The sequence below is a fragment of the Dermochelys coriacea genome, chromosome 2, assembly GCF_009764565.3.
Source record: "Dermochelys coriacea isolate rDerCor1 chromosome 2, rDerCor1.pri.v4, whole genome shotgun sequence".
Taxonomy (NCBI): domain Eukaryota; kingdom Metazoa; phylum Chordata; order Testudines; family Dermochelyidae; genus Dermochelys; species Dermochelys coriacea.
Window position 1 is genome coordinate 81,126,511 of NC_050069.1, and position 19,871 is coordinate 81,146,381.

The window sequence follows — 19,871 nt, forward strand, 5'->3', positions numbered from 1 at the left end:
AGGGTACATCTACATTGCAAACAAAATCAAAAACACAGCAATGAGTCTCAAAGCCTGGGTCAACTGAGTCAGGCTCATAGGGTTTGTGCTACAGGACAAAAAATAGCAGTGTAGATGTTCCTGCTTAGCCCGGAGCCTGGGCTCTGAAACCCAACAACGGAGGGTGGGCCTCAGATCCTGGGCTTCAGCCCAAGTGGAAACACCCTATCTACACTGCTATTTTTAGCCCCATAGCCTGAGCCTACTCAGCTGACCCGAGCTCTGAGACTTGCTGCCACAACTTGGTTTTGGTTTTTTGCACATACCCTTATTGTTCCAGAGAGCTGAGATTCCATTCCGATTAGCCCAATCTCCTCAAAGGCCCCATTCATCTTCCACTATCTTGGTATTTCTATCCTCTGACAGGGGCAGAAAGGAGCATTGCTCAAGGGATGAGCCAAGGCACAGGTCACCATCTCTGGCACCTAGCAAATGAGAGACGAGAGTCATCAGACACAATTTGTCTCAGGTGCAATCTTCTAAGGGCTAAAAGCCTGCAAAGGCACCAGCCAGTGTCTCTGTACCAACTGCTAGGAGTGCACATACAATAAATTAAATTGGTGGAGTGTGTTTCTCTTGATACGGATCCCAGCACAGAGTGCATTGGTACCAGGAGTGTTGACCTTGGAGCTTTGGAACAATGTCTTGTGGTAGCTAGTATCTCAGCACCAGCTATCTTGGTATCTAAACCATACATAGCACAGAGTGATTTACTGTGAGCCCAGTATCCATCATCTCTCCTTGAGAGATTGAGGGTGGTGGTATCAAAACCACTAGCTCTTGTGACAAAAATAAATAAATAAAATAAAAATAATCTGTACGTCAGGTTAAAGAAGCAACCTATCTCCAGTAGTGACTTCTCCTCCATACAGGTACAAGATCCTCTCAATATAGTGGCCCCTCTCTGGGAGGAAGAATACACCTTTTCTCCTCCTCCTTTGGGCATAGTAGGGACTAGTCTCCCACCCCTTCCTGGGTAACACAGTGAGAGTTTGGAAGAGATTCAGTGAGAGGTATCAGGAAAAGACATTGCGCTCATAGCCCTCTTTCTACCCTCCAGGTGTCCTTCACTTCAGTATTCATATCCTTACCCTCTAAGGCCCTATTGGATGCCAATGGCATAGCAGTACTCCTGAAAACCTGTACTATCCACTGTCTCTAAGACTAGAGCACCCTCCCCAAAGAGAGTTTTAACTATATCACAAAAGCAGCTGGTACAGCCTCAGATATTGGACAGGAAGGAAGAGGAAAGTGAGGAAAAGCATCAGCTGCAAAGAGAAGGAAAAGCTATCCCTGCTGTAATCTCCTCTTCCCCAGATGAGGCAGTGACCACGTCTGCCTCAGTGAATGAATTCAAGGTGTTCCAGGATCTCATAATGCAAATGGCAGAGACCCCCAGGTATGCCCCTGGAGGTAGTTAAGGAGAAATGACCTAAAACTCTTGGAGATTCTACATGCTTCTACATCATGCCCATAAATGAACAACTCTTGATGCCATTGAAAAACACATGATCCGCACCATCATCCATTCCAGCCATTCTGAAATGAGCTGACAGGAGGTACCAGGTTCTTTGCCAGGGATTGAAATAGTTTTACTCACATTCAGCACTTGGTTGTCTTGTAGTAGCTGCTATTCAGGAGAGGTCAAAACAACAGGGACCTCAGAAACCCACACAAAGAGAGAAGGGCCTGAAGAAATTGGAGCTTTTTTTGGATGGAAGGTGTATTCATCAGCTGGATCCAACTACAGGTGGTGAATCACCACTCTTCTCTTCAGATGTGACTATTTAAATTGAGGTACATTGTCTGTTTATAGACAAGCTCCCAAACACCAGGAAGAGATGAAGACTATTATGGCAGAGATCAGCTGACTACCTGCACTGTCTTGCAGGTAATGCTGGATGTGTCTGACAGGGCTCCAAGTATTATGGCTAGGACAGTAACAATGAGGTGGTCATCATGGCTTCAGACTTTGGAGCTCCCCAGGGAGATTCACACAATTGAGAACACCCTCTCTTCCCCCATTTGAAGGTAACAAACTTTAACTCTGAAAAGGATCAGGTCCTTTATTCCTTAAGGTTCAAGGGCGACTCTACACACTTTGGGCCTGTATGTTTCAGCCTCAAGGAGGAAGCAAACATGTCTGAAGGATCACTGCAGGCAATGCACCTTTGCCCAATATTATCAGAGGAGCATAGAGCCGCTGAGGAAGACACAGATTCCACCATATGTGGCCCTCTTCTGCCCCACAGACTAGGGCTCCTAGCAGCAGCAGATTAGATGCTAATGTTGAGAGCCTGATAGAATCGCCACAGGATTTTTCCCCATTCTAACTGCTTACATTTTGGCAACTGCTTCTTATTTTGGGGGAGGCTGGACCGGGATTGCTTCAGGCTGTGAGGTCCTGGAGATTGTAGACAAGGGGTATTCCAGCCAGTTCCAGTCCCTTCTCATTCCTTTCCTCCTGTCCCCTTTTAGGGACATTTCTCACAAGAATGTTAAAACAAAAAGTGGACTCCCTACTACAGCTGGGAGCAGTGGAGAAGGTGCCCTTTAGATTTCAGGGCAGGGATTTTTAGTCCCATTACTTTCTGATCCTAAAGAAGAAGAAAGGGAATCGGTGGTCCATCCTGGACCTTCAGTGTCTCAACCACTTTATCCAACATTTCAAGTTCAAGGGTGACTCCAGCCTCCACAATTTTCTTGTTAGATCCTCTAGACTGGTTTATGGCTCTCAACCTACAAGATACCTGTTTCCTTACATCAATCTATCTAGCCCTCAGGAAATATCTCAGATGCCTGTTAAAAACTTTATGCTACCAGTACAGGATCCCTGCCTTTTGGTTTTTCCACCACAAGGATATCCACCAAGTACTTGGAGGTCATGGCAGCTCATCCAAGACTACAAGGAATCCACGTCTATCAGTACCTTGACAGTTTACTAACCTGAGGAAAATCACCCCAACAGGTGAACAACTTGATTCAGGTAACCCTACAATTTTTGCTTTGCTGAGCCTCCAAGTCCACAGAGAAAAAAATCTGTATTGACTCCAACTGAGGGTACAGACTTCTTAGGAGTAGGTTTAAACTCCAGATCAGCAAGTGCTTACCTTCCACAGGAAAAATGTCGGACAATAGTAAACTCCATCAACCAGTTTCAAGCTTACCCAAAAACATTGATGAGAGCATGCCTCTGACTTCTGGGACACATGGGCTCGTGCACCTGTGCATTGCAATTTGGCAGATTTCACCAAGCTCCTTACAGAAGTGGTTGAAATCAGTGTATCTACCCAGCAGACATTGCACAGACACAATGGTCACAGAAGTCCTCTCATTTGGCTGGTGGAAGGATCCTCTTCTAGTGTGCAACAGAGTACTCTTCTCTGCACCTGTACCTACCAAGACTCTTGTGATGGATGTTTCTATTCAGGCATCGGGGACGCATCTAGATGATTTTCAAATCTAGGCCTATGGTCCCCTCAGGAAGTTTGCCTCCCATAAATATCCTGCCATTTACCAATCTCTAGGTATTCACAACACAAGTGCTGATAGTCAGCACGACTGCTTGCATTATTCCCATAGGCAAGAGTGAGAAAGGGTGAAAAGGATCTATCAGGAGGCATGTGGCGTGGGAATTGGTGCATTCACATCCAAATCACACTGGTGGCTCTCTGTATCTTCCCAGCCTTCAGAGCACCCTGGGTAGATCAAATACGCAGGCAGTTCTTGGACAACGACAAGAGGGCTGTCAAAGATGCAATACTACAAAACATTTTTCATAAGTTAGGCCTTCCAGAAATAGACCTGTTTGCCATATACCAGAACAAGAAGCGTGAGGCATTGTGTTCTGGGGGAGGCAAGCCCAGGAACCCTGCTGGATACCTTTCTCACACGCAGGACACTGGGATAGGTATCTACCTTTCTGCCAATCTCTCAGGATACAAAGGTTTCTGAGGCAAGTTTAAAGGACTGATGATTGATAATCCCAGCATGGGCCAAGAAGTTCTGGTATTCAGATCTGATGAAGAATCTTTCAACACAGTCCTCCATTGCATCAGTCTCTTAGAACAACTGTCAGATCCTACACCTCGACCCAATTTCCTTATATCTGACAGCCTGGACGTTGGCTGGTTGACATCCATTGAAGAAGGTCTTCAGCTGAGGTTCAAAAACATTCTGCTCCAAAACAGGATACTATCAGCCTGATTTGACTTAGAAAACCTCTTCCATTTAGGTTTGTATCTGGGCATCTTAGCACCAGCTGTCTCCTGGACATCACCAGTTTCAGTACTATTGGACTATTTCCTAGCTCTGAAACAATTTGCACTCTGTTAGTTCCATGAGGGTTCAGCTAGCAGCAATATCTGCACACTGCCATCTTATCCAAGGCAATGCAGTATTTTCCCATCCTACAGTGGCAATATTCCTTAAGGGCCTTATTCATGTTTTCCCCCAATTCAGGAGACCCCTTCCTCTTGGGATCTCAATATAATATCAGAATGTCCCCATTTCTGAAATCTCTAGTTCAGCTATGTGAAGCTCAGTTTACACACTTACCAGCACTACTGTTTGGTAGAAGCTTCCAAATCAGGTATATTTCATAGGATTGTCCTGCATTAATTGTTTAAATAGGGCTCCTATTACTCACTTCCAGGCAGATGAATAACTGCTTGTTACTCACCAAGAGTGGAATCCATGTGAGCAGTTACTTTGAAGAAGAATGGTTGCTCACCTTAAAATATCTGTGTTTCGTTGAGATGTGCTGTCCACATGGATTCCATTAACCACCCTCCTTCCCCGCTACTATGGATTCCTCCTGCTCTGAAGTTCTGTATGGGTGAAGGAACTGAGGAAGGGTTGGGCCTGCTACATCCTTTATGCCTTCAGATGGAGGAGGCATGAGAACATCTATGGAGGAGGTGCAGTTCCAGCAGACACTGCTGACCAAAAGAATCCAATCTTGTGTACACGGAGCGCATGCATACCAAGAGTAGAGTCTGTGTGGGCAATGCATCTCTAACCCCAGTTGCTATGGGGTAGGTAACCTCTCTCTCTTAGTTGAAGATGAGATATATTGCTAGCTAATGTCACTTTATTTTTAAAGAGATGCTAGCAAAGAGAGGGAAAACTTAATTTAGTTTGTTAAACTACTGTTTACAGTAAACATCCAATTTCATTTTCCTGCAATGTGAATGTGGATTTTATTTTATTTTTTTTTAATCTTGGTCAGCATTCACCTCTGCTTGAATTTCAGAATTAACCTCAACAGAAGTCTATATCTACCTGTTTTTATTTGTGAAACTTTTTGGTGACCCTTTGCAGAGTGGGAACATTCATGTGTCTAGTCTGTAGGCTGTTTTAAATCACAATAACAATCTAATAGCTAAGGACTTGAGGAGTCATCTTACTTTTAGTGATGGCAAACCACAAGTGTTTCTGTTTCTGAAAAGATCAAATTTTCTCATGAGATTTCCAGTATTGTTGGACTTCAGCAGGTCATGTAATATCATGGCAATGGTCTAGGTTATATTTTTTTCAGTATTTTCTACTATGCCTGAAAGTTGAAGGCAGAAAACTCAAACTTTTTTGAACTTTCTGAGTTTTTGATTTCATTCAAATTTTTGGCAAACTTTCAGGTTTGCTCATCTAGTTACTTAGCTTTTATTTTACGTGGCCCCTGGCTGGCCCTTCGGCTTAGAAGGGAGCATGACTTAAAGGTCAGAAGCTGGAGAAGAATCAGATCTGGTTTATTTGTTGAGTCTGTCACTGACCTGCTCTGTGACCTGAGACATGTTATTAACTATGGAGTCCTTCCATTTCTTTTTATATAAGATAATGAAAATCCCACCCTCGTAACGAGCGTTGAGATCATGATTAAAAGAAAGCAGCGTGTTAGTGTAAATATTTAGAAGCCAGTAATTGAGATGAGCAATTGATGACTCTTGTCAAACTTGTGGAGTGCAAACAAGTAGCTTAAAAAAAACTATATGCTTTTTTTAACCAATAGGATTATAATGTGCAAAACATACCTTCCTCTTTGTCATTCTGAATCTAAAATACTTTCAACTCCCTATAAACCTGGTATTGTCAGTAATACATAGTTATAAAAGGAAGGCATCAGAATGCTGAATTATGATGATTATACTAAATACTTTAATCCTACGTAGTTCAAAGCTTCTGCAGTATTTTCCCACAGCAACAAACTGTAACAAGAAAAGGAGTACTTGTGGCACCTTAGAGACTAACAAATTTATTTGAGCATAAGCTTTCGTGAGCTACAGCTCACTTCGTCGGATGCATTTGGTGGAAAATACAGAGGGGAGATTTATATATTCACACAGAGAGAACGTGAAATAATGGGTTTTATCATACACGCTGTAAGGAGAGCGATCGCTTAAGACGAGCCATCACCAGCAGCGGGGGGGGAAGGAGGAAAACCTTTCATGGTGACAAGCAAGGTAGGCTATTTCCAGCAGTTAAGAATATCAGAGGAACAGTGGGGGGTGGGGTGGGAGGGAGAAATACCATGGGGAAATAGTTTTAATTTGTGTAATGACTCATCCATTCCCAGTCTCTATTCAAGCCTAAGTTAATTGTATCCAGTTTGCAAATTAATTCCAATTCAGCAGTCTCTCGTTGGAGTCTGTTTTTGAAGCTTTTTTGTTAAAGGATAGCCACCCTCAGGTCTGTAATCGAGTGACCGGAGAGATTGAAGTGTTCTCCGACTGGTTTTTGAATGTTATAATTCTTGATGTCTGATTTGTGTCCATTTATTCTTTTACGTAGAGACTGTCCAGTTTGACCAATGTCCATGGCAGAGGGGCATTGCTGGCACATGATGGCATATATCACATTGGTGGATGCGCAGGTGAACGAGCCTCTGATAGCGTGGCTGATGTGATTAAGCCCTATGATGGTGTCCCCTGAATAGATATGTGGACAGAGTTGGCAACGGGCTTTGTTGCAAGGATAGGTTCCTGGGTTAGTGGGTCTGTTGTGTGGTGTGTGGTTGCTGGTGAGTATTTGCTTCAGATTGGGGGGCTGTCTGTAAGCAAGGACTGGTCTGTCTCCCAAGATCTGTGAGAGTGATGGTTCGTCCTTCAGGATAGGTTGTAGATCCTGGATGATGCGTTGGAGAGGTTTTAGTTGGGGGCTGAAGGTGATGGCTAGTGGCGTTCTGTTGTTTTCTTTGTTGGGCCTGTCCTGTAGTAGGTGACTTCTGGGTACTCTACTGGCTCTGTCAATCTGTTTCTTCACTTCAGCAGGTGGGTATTGTAGTTGTAGGAATGCATGATAGAGATCTTGTAGGTGTTTGTCTCTGTCTGAGGGGTTGGAGCAAATGCGGTTGTATGGTAGAGCTTGGCTGTAGACAATGGATCGTGTGGTATGATCTGGATGAAAGCTAGAGGCATATAGGTAGGAATAGCGGTCAGTAGGTTTCCGATATAGGGTGGTGGTTATGTGACCATCGCTTATTAGCACCGTAGTGTCCAGGAAGTGGATCTCTTGTGTGGACTGGTCCAGGCTGAGGTTGATGGTGGGATGGAAATTGTTGAAATCAGGGTGGAATTCCTCAAGGGCTTCTTTTCCATGGGTCCAGATGATGAAGATGTCATCAATGTAGCGCAAGTAGAGTAGGGGCATTAGGAGACGAGAGCTGAGGAAGCGTTGTTCTAAGTCAGCCATAAAAATGTTGGCATACTGTGGGGCCACGCGGGTACCCATCGCAGTGCCGCTGATTTGAAGGTATACATTGTCCCCAAATGTGAAATAATTATGGGTGAGGACAAAGTCAAAGTTCAGCCACCAGGTTAGCCGTGACATTATCGGGGATACTGTTCCTGACGGCTTGTAGTCCATCTTTGTGTGGAATGTTGGTGTAGAGGGCTTCTACATCCATAGTGGCTAGGATGGTGTTTTTAGGAAGTTCCTCAGGAAGTCAGTGGTGTCTCAAAGATAGCTGGGAGTGCTGGTAACTGAGGAGGGAGCCTACATAGCCAGACAATCCTGCTGTCAGGGTGCCAATGCCTGAGATGATGGGGCGTCCAGGATTTCCAGGTTTATGGATCTTGGGTAGCAGATAGAATACCCCAGGTCGGGGCTCCAGGGGTGTGTCTGTGCGGATTTGTTCTTGTGCTTTTTCAGGGAGTTTCTTGAGCAAATGCTGTAGTTTCTTTTGGTAACTCTCAGTGGGATCAGAGGGTAATGGCTTGTAGAAAGTGGTGTTGGAGAGCTGCCTCGTAGCCTCTTGTTCATACTCCGACCTATTCATGATGACGACAGCACCTTCTTTGTCAGCCTTTTTGATTATGATGTCAGAGTTGTTTCTGAGGCTGTGGATGGCATTGTGTTCTGCACGGCTGCTACTCTGAAAACTGTAACAGTAATTCCTACTGCACAGTATAACTTTATAACCCATTTGAATGAACCAAATAAGACTTTTTACCCTACTGCCCAACAAAATACTCAAAACAAGCGGGGGTTGGATCTGTGGCCCTTTTAACTCAGAGAAAGGAAATGTGATGAAGGTTCACTAGGAACTGGACTGATGATTTCACATAAGATACTAAAGAGTCATCAGATAACTGCTAAGTAATAGTTTCTGATTCAAGCTAGATTTGAACCAGTGATATCAAGGTTAAATATTTTGTATTGCACCACCACGCCCCTACGCTATTCAGTCTCTGTATTCATGAAATTCTGTATATTTGTCCTAGCATATGATCTTGCTCCCACATAACTGGTTTATGTTATATTGGTCTTTTCTAAATTGCAGTGTAGTTGGTAAGCAAATTGGCATATGTTACATATATAATTGCAGATCTAAACACACTCTGCTTCCACCTTTGGAGTCGCCAACCACCAGCCACCCATGGGGTGTGTTTGGAGCTTCAGGCTATACATGCCAAGTTCTGGAATGTGTCTTTCTGGCAGTAATCAGCTTTCCTGCTGCCTTAGCATCCATTTACGTTTCCTATTTCATGAGACTCCTTTTGCAGAACTCTTTTAAAGAGAGGGTAAGTGGGGTGGGGAGATTGCTCAGGGACTGATGGTAACCACACTTTCCAGTGCAAGTAATGCATAGGTACTAGCCAATGGAATATGTTGTCTGTTCCTGTAGCATGCAAGTGCCATTGGCTTTACTGTTTGGCTATTTTCTTAAATGAGGTAGAGTCTTAGCTTCATACTCCCTTATCCCTAGTTTCTACCCTGTCCTTCAACCCAGTGTCCAACTCTGAGGTTTCCTTCCCTTGTCCATCTCCAGCTGCTATGTCTGCCCCCTCAGCTCTATCCCTTGCTGCCATGTGTCATTCTCCCCCTCTTCTATGGGTCTCTTTCACTCTTTTCTGGCATCTCTATAGTTTACATTCATGCTGTTATCCTCCATCCTGGAAATCTTTTTCCTGATCCTCACCAGCCGCCAATTTCTGCTGTCTAGGTTTACTTCAGCTTGTGTCTTGATCCCTTTCTCATCTGGATTTTTACTTCTCTGTTCCAAAAACCACCCTTATGGCGGTTACTAGTGACTCCTTCCTAGCAAAATCAAAGAATCATGTCTGTTCATGTTGTACTTTGTTGGTTAGCTGCCTACAATATTATTAGTTGTTCTTCCTCTCTCCCCAACCGCCGGGCTTATTCAGCTGTGTGCTCCCAGGTCTTCTGCTTGACCTCTCCTTCAGGGCCATTTCTGGTGACATCTTGTTCCCCCCCTCTTCCTTTTCCCTGGCATCATTCAGTGGTCCAACCCTAGTCATTTCTTCTCCATGTACCCTCTTCTCCATAATTTCAGCTACATCTCTCTTGCTGATGGCTTCCATATCTACCTCTCTTCTTGTCACCAGCTTCCATCCCATTCTAGCCACATATCTCCATCTGTTGCTGACACTTCTTACTGGATGTCGCACCACTATCTCAAATTCAATTGGCCAAACTTATCAGGTAGAAACATACCTTAAACACAAGATATTAATTCAGCCCAGTTTATCTAAACTGCATTTCTCATCTCTTTCCCTACTCCCTCTTCCATCTCCATTTTGACAGCTCTACTATTCTCCTCTCCCAGTGACCTTTTTCACTCTGTCCTCCTCCCTGCATACCCAGAAAATGTTCTTTCTTTGTAACATCAACATGATCCACTTCTTTCCTTGCCCATCCATATTGATAAAATCAGCAGTGACCATTTCTTGTTGTAACAACTGTGACCACTGCCTCCCTGACCTCCCCATTACTGTTAATTTATCATAGTGGGCACTATGTGCTAGCTGTTTGCTAAGCCCTCAAGGTCTCTGTTCCCAGGAACTCAAAATCTAACAAACTTGTGTTGCTGTAAGGCAGTTCTCTTCAATGAAGCCTGTCCAATATACTACTGCAAAATTCATCTTTCTCTCCTGCAACTCTGACCACATTGATCCCTTCCTCAAGAAGCCTGTAAAGTTTTGTCGTTTGTTGCATCAAATTCAGCCTATTGCCTCTCCTTGAAGGCCGTACACGGTATCATCTTTTGCTTGTTTAATCTCGTTGTTGTTGTTTGTTGTTTGTTGTTTATTATTTATTATCTGTATTACTGAACTGCCTGGGAGCTCTAATCATGGACCCTCATTGTGCTAGGTACTGTACAAACAGAACAAAAAGACAAAGAGCTTACAGTCTAAGTGTAGGACAAGAGGCATCAGATGGATACAGACCAAGTAATAGAAGTAAGCAATGAGACAGTATTGGTCAGCATAGGTCATAGCACACCAGCAACCTAACCACTATCAAGTTATTTGTAGACATGGCAAAGGAGAGTTTTGAGGAAGGGTTTGAAGGCGGATAATGAATTAGGTTTGCAGATGTTTACAGGGAGCTCCTCCCAAGAGCAAGGTGCATCATGGGAGAAAGCCCAAAGGTGCCTATTTGAAAATCTAACAAGTGGGTTATGGAACTTATCATAATGGTGCCGACTCCCATTTTTGATAGGTCTGTGGTACCGAATGAGAGGCGATAGGTAGGGTGGAGATATGCTGTGAATGGCTGTGAAAGTGAAGACAGCGGTTTGATATGATAGAGGAGAGGAATCCAGTGGACGGACGCAAAGCGGGGGTGACATGGTCAAAGCGATGGACCTGAATATTATCTTTACAACAGCATTCTGAATGGATATGTGCAAGACTGCATTTGTTGATGCCAGAGAAAAGGATGTTACTGAAATCAAGATGTGAGGTGATGAGACTGGATGAGAGTTTTAGCTGTGGGAATGGATTAGAAAGGATTGATTTTTAAAGGTATTACACAGAAAGAATCAGCAAGATGCAGACATAGTCTGGATGTGAGGACCTAGAGAGAGCTCTGAGTCGATGATGATGCCTAGATTACGCGTCTGAGTGACAGCAGGATGGTGGTTGTGTCCATGATTGAGAGGGGAGGTAACAAGGAGGGTTGGGGGTTTGGAGCTGTTTTAGCCATCTTGAGCTGACATGAGATAACGGTCTGAGATTTTAGTTTGTACAGCAGACAGATCTGGAGTAGATTGGTAGATCTGTGAGTTGTCAGCATAGACATGGCATCTGAATTTGTGTTTCCTGATGAAATTACCTGGAAATAAAGCATAGAGGCAGAAGAGAGAGGGACCAAGAACCCACACACAAAGTTGGAGGGGGAATGTGGAGAATATTTCAAAGGACTTGCTGAATATTGATTAGGGAGGCAAGGGAGGACCATGTCATGGAAAACAATAGAGGACAAGACTTCAAGATGAGCTTTCTTCTCTGCTCTCATTTCCTCCTCCTCCTTCTTCTTCTTCTTCTTCTTCTTCTTCTTGATTCATGTTTTCGTCATTGTCTACTCTCCCCGGCATTCCATTTTACTCCATCTCCTCCCTGCTTTGTGCCTTCTTTCATGCTGTTTCCTGCCCTTGAACAGCTTCCCATCTCTTGTACACTGAGCGCCTTCAGTGGCTCCTTAAAACCCCCCCTTGGGAAAATCCGCTTGTTCCAAGAATGCTTCCTGTGCTGATCTCCTCACCAGTTTTGTCCAGCACCTCCTTGCTTTGGACTTTAGTTTAGTTTTGTTCATTGTAAGCTGCCTTTGAGCAGTGACCTGACAAAAGCTTGTTTTGTAAAGTGCCATGTACGCTTTCTACATTAACAATCCTGCTGGTTCAAAAGGTTTCAACGTTCTGAATCATCGACACTATTTCTTACAGAAACTAGGTAGTCAAAGTTGAAAGAGATTACTTCAAACTACAGTCTGTGGATCACCCGAGGTCCAGGGAGCTCTTCCAGATCATTTTAAGAACCAAGCATTGGGGAGGTTGGGAATGAAGGTGGACTGTTTTATAGCCAGGGGTTTTTTTTGTTTGTTTTTGTTTTTTTGTTTTGTTTTTTGCTAAATAGCCCATAGTATGGGGTAACGAACCTTGGAAACTCACTGCTTTAAAGATCTTCCATCTAAGTACCTAACTGAGCTAACCCTGCTTAGCTTGTACTGTCCCTGAAGAAGATGCTAGAATAGCTGCTATTATCTATTTTTTTATAGTGAAAGGATAGGATTTTTTGAATATCTAAACAGTTGTGCATAATGGTATTAAATGTGACAGCATATTTTATTGGTCCATTAAAATATAAAGGCACTTGGCTGCACACCCACCTTAGGTGTGTATTTACTAGATCACAATGGAGCTTGTTAGTGTGTTAGTTACAGTGCAAGTCAAAATGCAATACGTTATTGCTCTTGAAATGACCTATGAAAATGCTATTTCTTTTCATTAAAACGTTATTTATTCTCAAGTAGTCCATATTCATATGGACTGGAAGTTCTTTTCTATTGAGAATTGTCACAGATAGGAAGCTACAACGTGTTAAACGCACACAAACTGAAATTAGTGATTAAGGGACCAATTCTGCACTGTGTGGAGTGCCCTCAACTCCCACTAACATCAAGGGAGATTGTGGGCACTCAGCATCCCACAAGCCCTGGCTTCCAAACTCTTTGCATTGTTTGCCTCAGAATATGCTTATGGACACTTTATTGTAACAGAATGCTAGAACATACAGAGCATTTCCCACAAAAGTGTCACTTCAGAACATACAATGAACTACATACTCCCCAAATCCCCAAAGTGTTTACTATACCGTCATTTTAAAAATGTGTGTGTGATGTATAATATATATGTTGTATTGAACTGAAAATATTTTTCTGCCAGACAATGAACTTGTTTTTCTGGGCTGCCTGCTTGCTATGACTTCAGTGGACTGGAGCATTGTCACAGATAATAGTTTCCTGCTGCTACATCAGTGCCAAATGCTAGCTTGCTTAGTAACTCCACTGTTGTTCATCTTCATTAGCCGTGGTGATTATTTGCATTTTTGTGCAACTTCTCTTATCGTGTTTCCCATATACATACTATAATGTATAGCTCTATGCAAAAGCTAACCACAAATTCTAAACAGAGGTTCTGAAACTGTGCTCTGTGAGCTCCATTCAGGTGGTCCGCGGATAGTTCCCTCTCAAGTGTGTGTCTGGGTGGCCACACACAAGAGAATGAAGGGCCTAATTAGTGGAGCCATGCAAGCGTGGCTCCACTAATTAGGTGCCTGGACCCCATGTAAGGTGAGGTAGTGGCCTTGGGGGGAATAAGAGGTAGGTGGGAGGGGGCAGTGGGGTGAGAAGAGGGGGTGGGAGGAATTCGGGACGTGCAGGGCTGCGGCGGCCAGAGAAAGAGGCCGCTTTCCCCAGCTCTAGAGCTGTGGCTGCCAAGGAGAGACGGCCTTCCTTCCCAGCCACAGCTCGGGGGCTGCCACAGCAGGGGAGAGAGGGAGAGATACCCTTCCACCCCCTTCCCAGCCGGGCTCGGGGGCTGCTAAGGCGGGGGAAACCTCCCTGCTTCCCAGACCCACTCAGGGGCTGCCACGGCAGGGGAGAGAGGGCATATCCATTGTATTAGAAAGGTAAACTACTGATATTAAAATGTAGCGCCCCCTCTCCACCCGCTTACCTTCTTTAATGCCAATCTGCTTACAGGTTTTGATGGACAGGTCTGGGTTCTTCTGGATCCTGCCACCCACTCAGCAGGGTGTATCTTCTTTATTTTTTCCTATGAATTTATTTGATGGTACCTCCACTCACCTCACTTCCTGGCAGGGTCACCAGGGCAGCTTGGGAGGAAAATTCTAATCACAGGGTAATCCCCGCTTACTTGCCAGATAGTTGGAGTCTTCCAAGAAATAACGCAAACACATACAATTATTGTGTTTAATATATTGTATTAAACAGGAGACAAATATAACATAACAGGGTAAAACACTATTTTTAGGTTCACTGGTGCCCACGCTGCTAATACCTGTGACTTTCCCCAGTCACGTGACTTGATGTTGCAAATGTAAAGTTAATGTCCCGTTGGTACGCGTACTTTGTTGGGGCCCTTGATGACCTATGACCACAAAATTCTTCTCTGCAGTGGTTTAGCAGTGTGGCTGAGTAGGTTCAGTACAGCCCAAAGGACCCACAAGTGGGAGAAGGTGGTAAATCCCTCCACAGGTTTAATATGCAGGAGGTTATAAAATCCCCAAACCCTTACTCCCTGGCTTGAGGACACAGTTCAAGGAGTAGGGGGTCCCCAAAACAAATTCCCTGACTGACTGACTAACTAAAAGATAGTGCACTCACAAACTCCACGAATGATCCTCAGGTTCAGAGAAGACTGGACTCCTCAGTCACTGCAGAGGGGCTGATCTCTGCTGGCAGGGATCCTCCTCAGGCAGGAATCAGGCTGCTTTGGTTCCAGGATTTCCCCTCACCACAGAGGGGTGCAGGGCTCAAGGTGCAGATTACACAACTATACTAAAATCCAAACTGTAGCCTCCTAGCCCAGCATCTAGACGCACGCACAGCAGGCAGCAGCCCTGAACTAGCAGCCAGAGCAGAGCAGAGCTGACCATGTGGTGACTGGTCTCACCTAGGGAGCTGGGAGGCGAACTCAGCCTGGCTGGGGAAGTTTAACAGCAAAACTGTACAAACTGGGAATCATCAGTGGAGAAGGAAAAGCCCAGCTGAGGGATCTTGCTTTCAGGTCCCTAGAGGCCAGTTCTCAGGGGGAACCCGGCGTGCAGGCCTGGGACTCACCAGTTCCCCACACAGCCAGTCCTGCCCTTGCCCTGGCTGGCTCCAGGCTGACTCAAAAATGGCTTCTCTCCTTTCCTGAACTCCCTGGCAGGGGCATCTCACTCCCTATTGGTTGCAGGACAGACTCTGAGTTTGCCTTAGCTCTCCCTCCCGACCAGGGACAGTGAGTCCCACCCTGAGCTGCCAGCAGACAGAGCCCCAGGAATCTAGGTAATCTCCTTTGGGGTTACAAAATATGAGTTGTGTATTTTTATTTGTAGAACAAAACAAGTTAAAGTTTTTTGCATTTTTTAAATATATATATTTATCCAAAGCACTTAGCAATAGTCAGCTAACGGTACAAACAACATTTGAAAAGATCATTAAGTGGTCCGCTGAGACCCTTGGCAATTTTCAAGTGGTCTGCGAAAAAAAGGTTTGAGAACCATTGTTGTAAACAGTACCAAATACTGAGAGCTGAGAAGCTCTCCATGCTGGAGAGCTACTCGGCCAAAAGGTAGGTTTAAGTTGCCTGAACTTGTTTGGGATTCATGCTGAATGAGATCCAAAACTGCTGCCCAGGCTCATTAGGCTTTCCTAGGCCCCTTCTACCCATCTGAAAATTGATTTCTTTTAAACACTTTGGGAGACCCTACGGGCCTTACAGCTTACATAAAAAATGAAAACCCTTCCTATCTTGGAGCAGTGTGAGCAGTCAATACAAAAGAGAAAAATGATCTTTTAAGCGTATCCCATTGAATTCATTATCTTGAGGGCCCCATGTGTGATACTTCATCAAAATATCATCCTCTTGACAATGCATTGCAGAAGGAATTGGGTGGTATTCTAGGGTGGAATTCAGAGAAAATACTGTAATATGTTTAAATGTAGTGCCACAGTGAGTAGGTAAACTCGACAAGAGCAGGGAATTGAGAGCTGGAAAGCTGATACTGTGTTCTCTTCTTGTAATTAACCCTATTACATTTTAAATGTTTGAAATGTAAAGCAATTGTTTTAGAAGTGTTCAATCATTTCTTTTCAGTATGAAAAATATAGTTAAGTATTTATAACACGTATGTTGCATTGGATCAGAACACCTTGTTTGCTTTCCTTCGTATTTTTATCATATGCATCCTTACAAGATTAAGTTGGTAAAGATAGATAAAAGATAAAGCAGAGGAAGAAAAGAGGAAACTGACTGTCACTGCATTTTTAGCTCTTGCTGGCAAAGGTTTATGGGGTTAGATACAGGCTCATAATTTAGGCCTCTCCGATGAATTTCCTGGCTGTTAGCATGCCACAACCTAAACAATAAGGAATGTTTTGAAAATTATTCTGTTCTGGGTTTTTTCTTTTTTAATCAGATATTGGCATGAAAAGATCTTAGTTTTTCTTTTCTTTTTTTTTTGTGTGAGAGGTTGGGTTTTTTTTGTTTTTCTTCCTACACAATAATACACATTGGGGTGCATTGCTGGTCATTATGATCCCAAAGGCAGAATGTTGTCAACAAACTTAATTAGTTATTACCCAATAACACAGCCCTCAAGTGTCTTAGACTAGTTAAGTGTTTTATAGTCTTTTAGACATGAAAGATAGAGCCTTTCAAATATTCTCAAATGGTATTCAGCCTCTGTTCTTACTCGAGGTTTCCAGATGCAATTGGAGATACACTACTGACATGTGGTACCTTATAGACTAACAGACGTTAGTCTATAAGGTGCCACAGGACTCTTTGCTACTTTTACAGATCCAGACTAACACGGCTACCCCTCTGATACTTGACTTCTGACATGGAATTTTAGGCTATCTCTGCAGTGACATGATTCAGAATCCTAATTTGCCACGGGTGGGAAGTGGGTGTGTGAGATGACATGGTGATGGTAACTCCTGAGTAGAGCTAGGCAAATTTTTTTGACAAGTAGTTTATTTGCCAAAAAATACTGTATGGTGTCTCCCCCGAAGTGGTAATGCCCTCCTTATACAGTTTAGTCCAGTCTTGAGGGCCCTGGGAGATCTAAGTTAAATTCTCCCTTCTACCTGATGTGGAGAAGGGATTTGAACTTGGGTCTCCCATATTACAGGAGAGCACCCTATCGACCGGGCTATGGGATATTTTGATGTGGGTCTCATGTTGAAGATGTTCCACTTGTATAAATAAATTTTCATTGGAGCAGAGACTTAGGTGTCCCACATCTTACATGAGTGCCTTAACCACCCAGCTATAGAGTCATTCTCACGGTTTCCTTGGTCCAGTGACTTCATTGTCATGCATAGTGCCAATTAATAATCTTGCTGCTCAGAGATTTTTTTTTCTCCAAAAAAAATGCTTTTTTACTGCTACTGTGAAACTGTATTTCTGCTGAGGAAAGCTCTGAGGCAGGTATTAGACCTATTCAGTAGTGAGAAGGATGCAAAATTAGAGAAGTGGAGATGACTCTTGTCACAGGAGCTGGTAAACTGGAGGAGGGGTAAAGTAGCAGAGATGCATATTTACACCCTTTCCAAAATCCCCCCACCCCAGCATCCAGGAAGTGGAAGGGAATGGAAAGAGTGCTGCTGCTTTCCAGCAGTCAAAGAGACAAATACAGAGAGTTTCAAATTTATCAGACACCTACTGACAGAAGGTGATATGAAAGGAGGAGTAGTGCAGGTATAAACCTGATAAGAATCGCCATATTCTTCCAAATCCCAGTAGCTGGTCTTCACCCAAAGGTGGGCCTTGGGTGGAGCTCATCTTTCATACAAGCCTCTAGCTAATAGGTTTAGTCATCAGGCTACTAGCTGGCTGGTTAATAGCAACCAAACCGTAATCACTTTTTGACTTTCTCTTTGGATTAATGGAATAGCTTTCCATAACTGAACGGCTGCTGCTTTCTAAGAGCTGAAGAGGTCTGGGTTCAGGTAAATGTTTACTTTTTTACTTTAAAAATAGAAACAAAAACCTAAATCAGGTATGTTTCACGTGCCTCTCTTCTGTTTACTTAAAGTTACTGTTTACTTAAACAGAAAGTTAAAAGGGACTTTATTGAAAGCCGCTGCCTGGTTGGCACCATTACAAGGCAAAAAGCATTGGATTGAAAATAGAACAGCTGGCCTGACTGCTGCCTCAGTGGCACTATCCCAGCTGAGTCATTTTAGTTTTATTTCTTTTAAAAATCTAATCTCAGTCGGAGGCAATTCATCCTTCCCTATGTGTACTACTTAAACACTGAAAGTGTGACAGATATAAAGGATTTGGGAACTGACTGATTTTTGGCACCACACAAAAATCCAATGCTTATAATGCACTTCTGTTTTGTGGAAGTGAAATAGGCAGTTGTTCTCATGTTATGTTCAAAACCCTGCTAGTGGTCCTCAGAACTCCTGTTGTATTAGGTCTATCTTCAGGCAGTGGTTCTTCTGTTGGCTAAGCTCAATCCAGAACCTTTTTAAGGGTTTCTAGTAAGGTTTTTTGTTTTACTTAAAAAATTAAACTCAGAATGTGGAAGAAAGAAATAGAGCACCTCTCTGCACTCTGATTGGCTCCTTAACGGCCAACAAAAAAAGATATTTCTTCCAAGTAAATGCAACAGTCAAACTGTCTGACACCAAAATTGGAGAGATAGTAAAGAAATTCAGGCCAAAACAAAACTGGCATGAGACCTAGAGAGAGGATCAGTGGGGACTATAGGCAAGCAAGGGAAATGCTCTAGTGCTGAGAAACACAAAATCAATACCATTAGGGTGGTGATATAAACGGTGTGGATGTGAAATGGAGGCACATTCACGATCACATCAGCAGACATTTATTTTCATCTTCTCTTATTATAGTCCTAATATTATTAGTCTGTATTAATGAAACACTGTCATAGGGACAGTATTATGAGGATGGGTGGTTCACAAGAGAGTCTCTTAAGAAAAGACTCTCAATAGAAACACATTTGAAAACTAACGAGAGAGAGAGAGAGAGAGAGAGAGAGAGTGGATTTGCCTCTAATCCATGAAGAGGCAGGCAGAAAGATAATTTATGTAGCTACGCTCCCTCCATTCAAGCCATTTTATGAAACTTGTGACTGATTTTTTTCACTTTCTTGGTACTCTTAGACCAGGCCAAACCACTCCCAAAGAGACTGGGTAAGGTTTAAAAAAGATCAGGATGCAGGAACCAAGTAAGAGACTTTTGCCTTCAAAGTGTAACCTTGAATTGGGTAATCACAGGTTAGGCTAAAGCAAGATGACTAAATTGATATAGAATTACCACACTGCAGAACAGCAGTGAAGTCCACATTGGCACTGTGGTCAATTGTGAGAGAGGCACAAGATATCTCGGGGCATATCCTGTGGTTCCTAGCACTGCAACTTACTATCGGTCTGTTCTCACTTTCACAGCATATTGTGCAACAACTTCTCTGTCTTGTTTGGGGATTGTGAGTGGAAAGGTTCAAGAAATTGTTTTCTTGGCAGGACCCAAGCTGGTATCTCCCGCTCATCCTAACCAGGACTGACAGTTTCTGGATTTTATGGAGGCAGTGTTTCTATAGCATGTCTCTGGAGACGCTCCTGTCAAGTGATAGTGGCAGATGTTCAAGAGGCAGCTTTTTGCCTGGAGAAGACAGCAGGGGGATTGCTGTTACAAGGAGAAGGAGAAAAGGTCCGCATCATGCAGATAGGAAAGCATGTGCTGAGGTGATGCTGCATTTCATGGCAGACCTCCTGCCCCTATACAGAGCACTGCTTCTGGACTAGGATGACAAACGCAGAGTGGTAGGAGT

General features: G+C 43.5%; 1 protein-coding gene across 7 annotated transcripts in view; it reads left to right on the forward strand.

Annotated features, from left to right (window-relative positions):
* The window catches only part of KCTD1 (potassium channel tetramerization domain containing 1), a 167,133-nt gene that overhangs the window by 108,731 nt on the left and 38,531 nt on the right, over positions 1–19,871 (forward strand). The gene's annotated exons all lie outside the window — the stretch shown is intronic.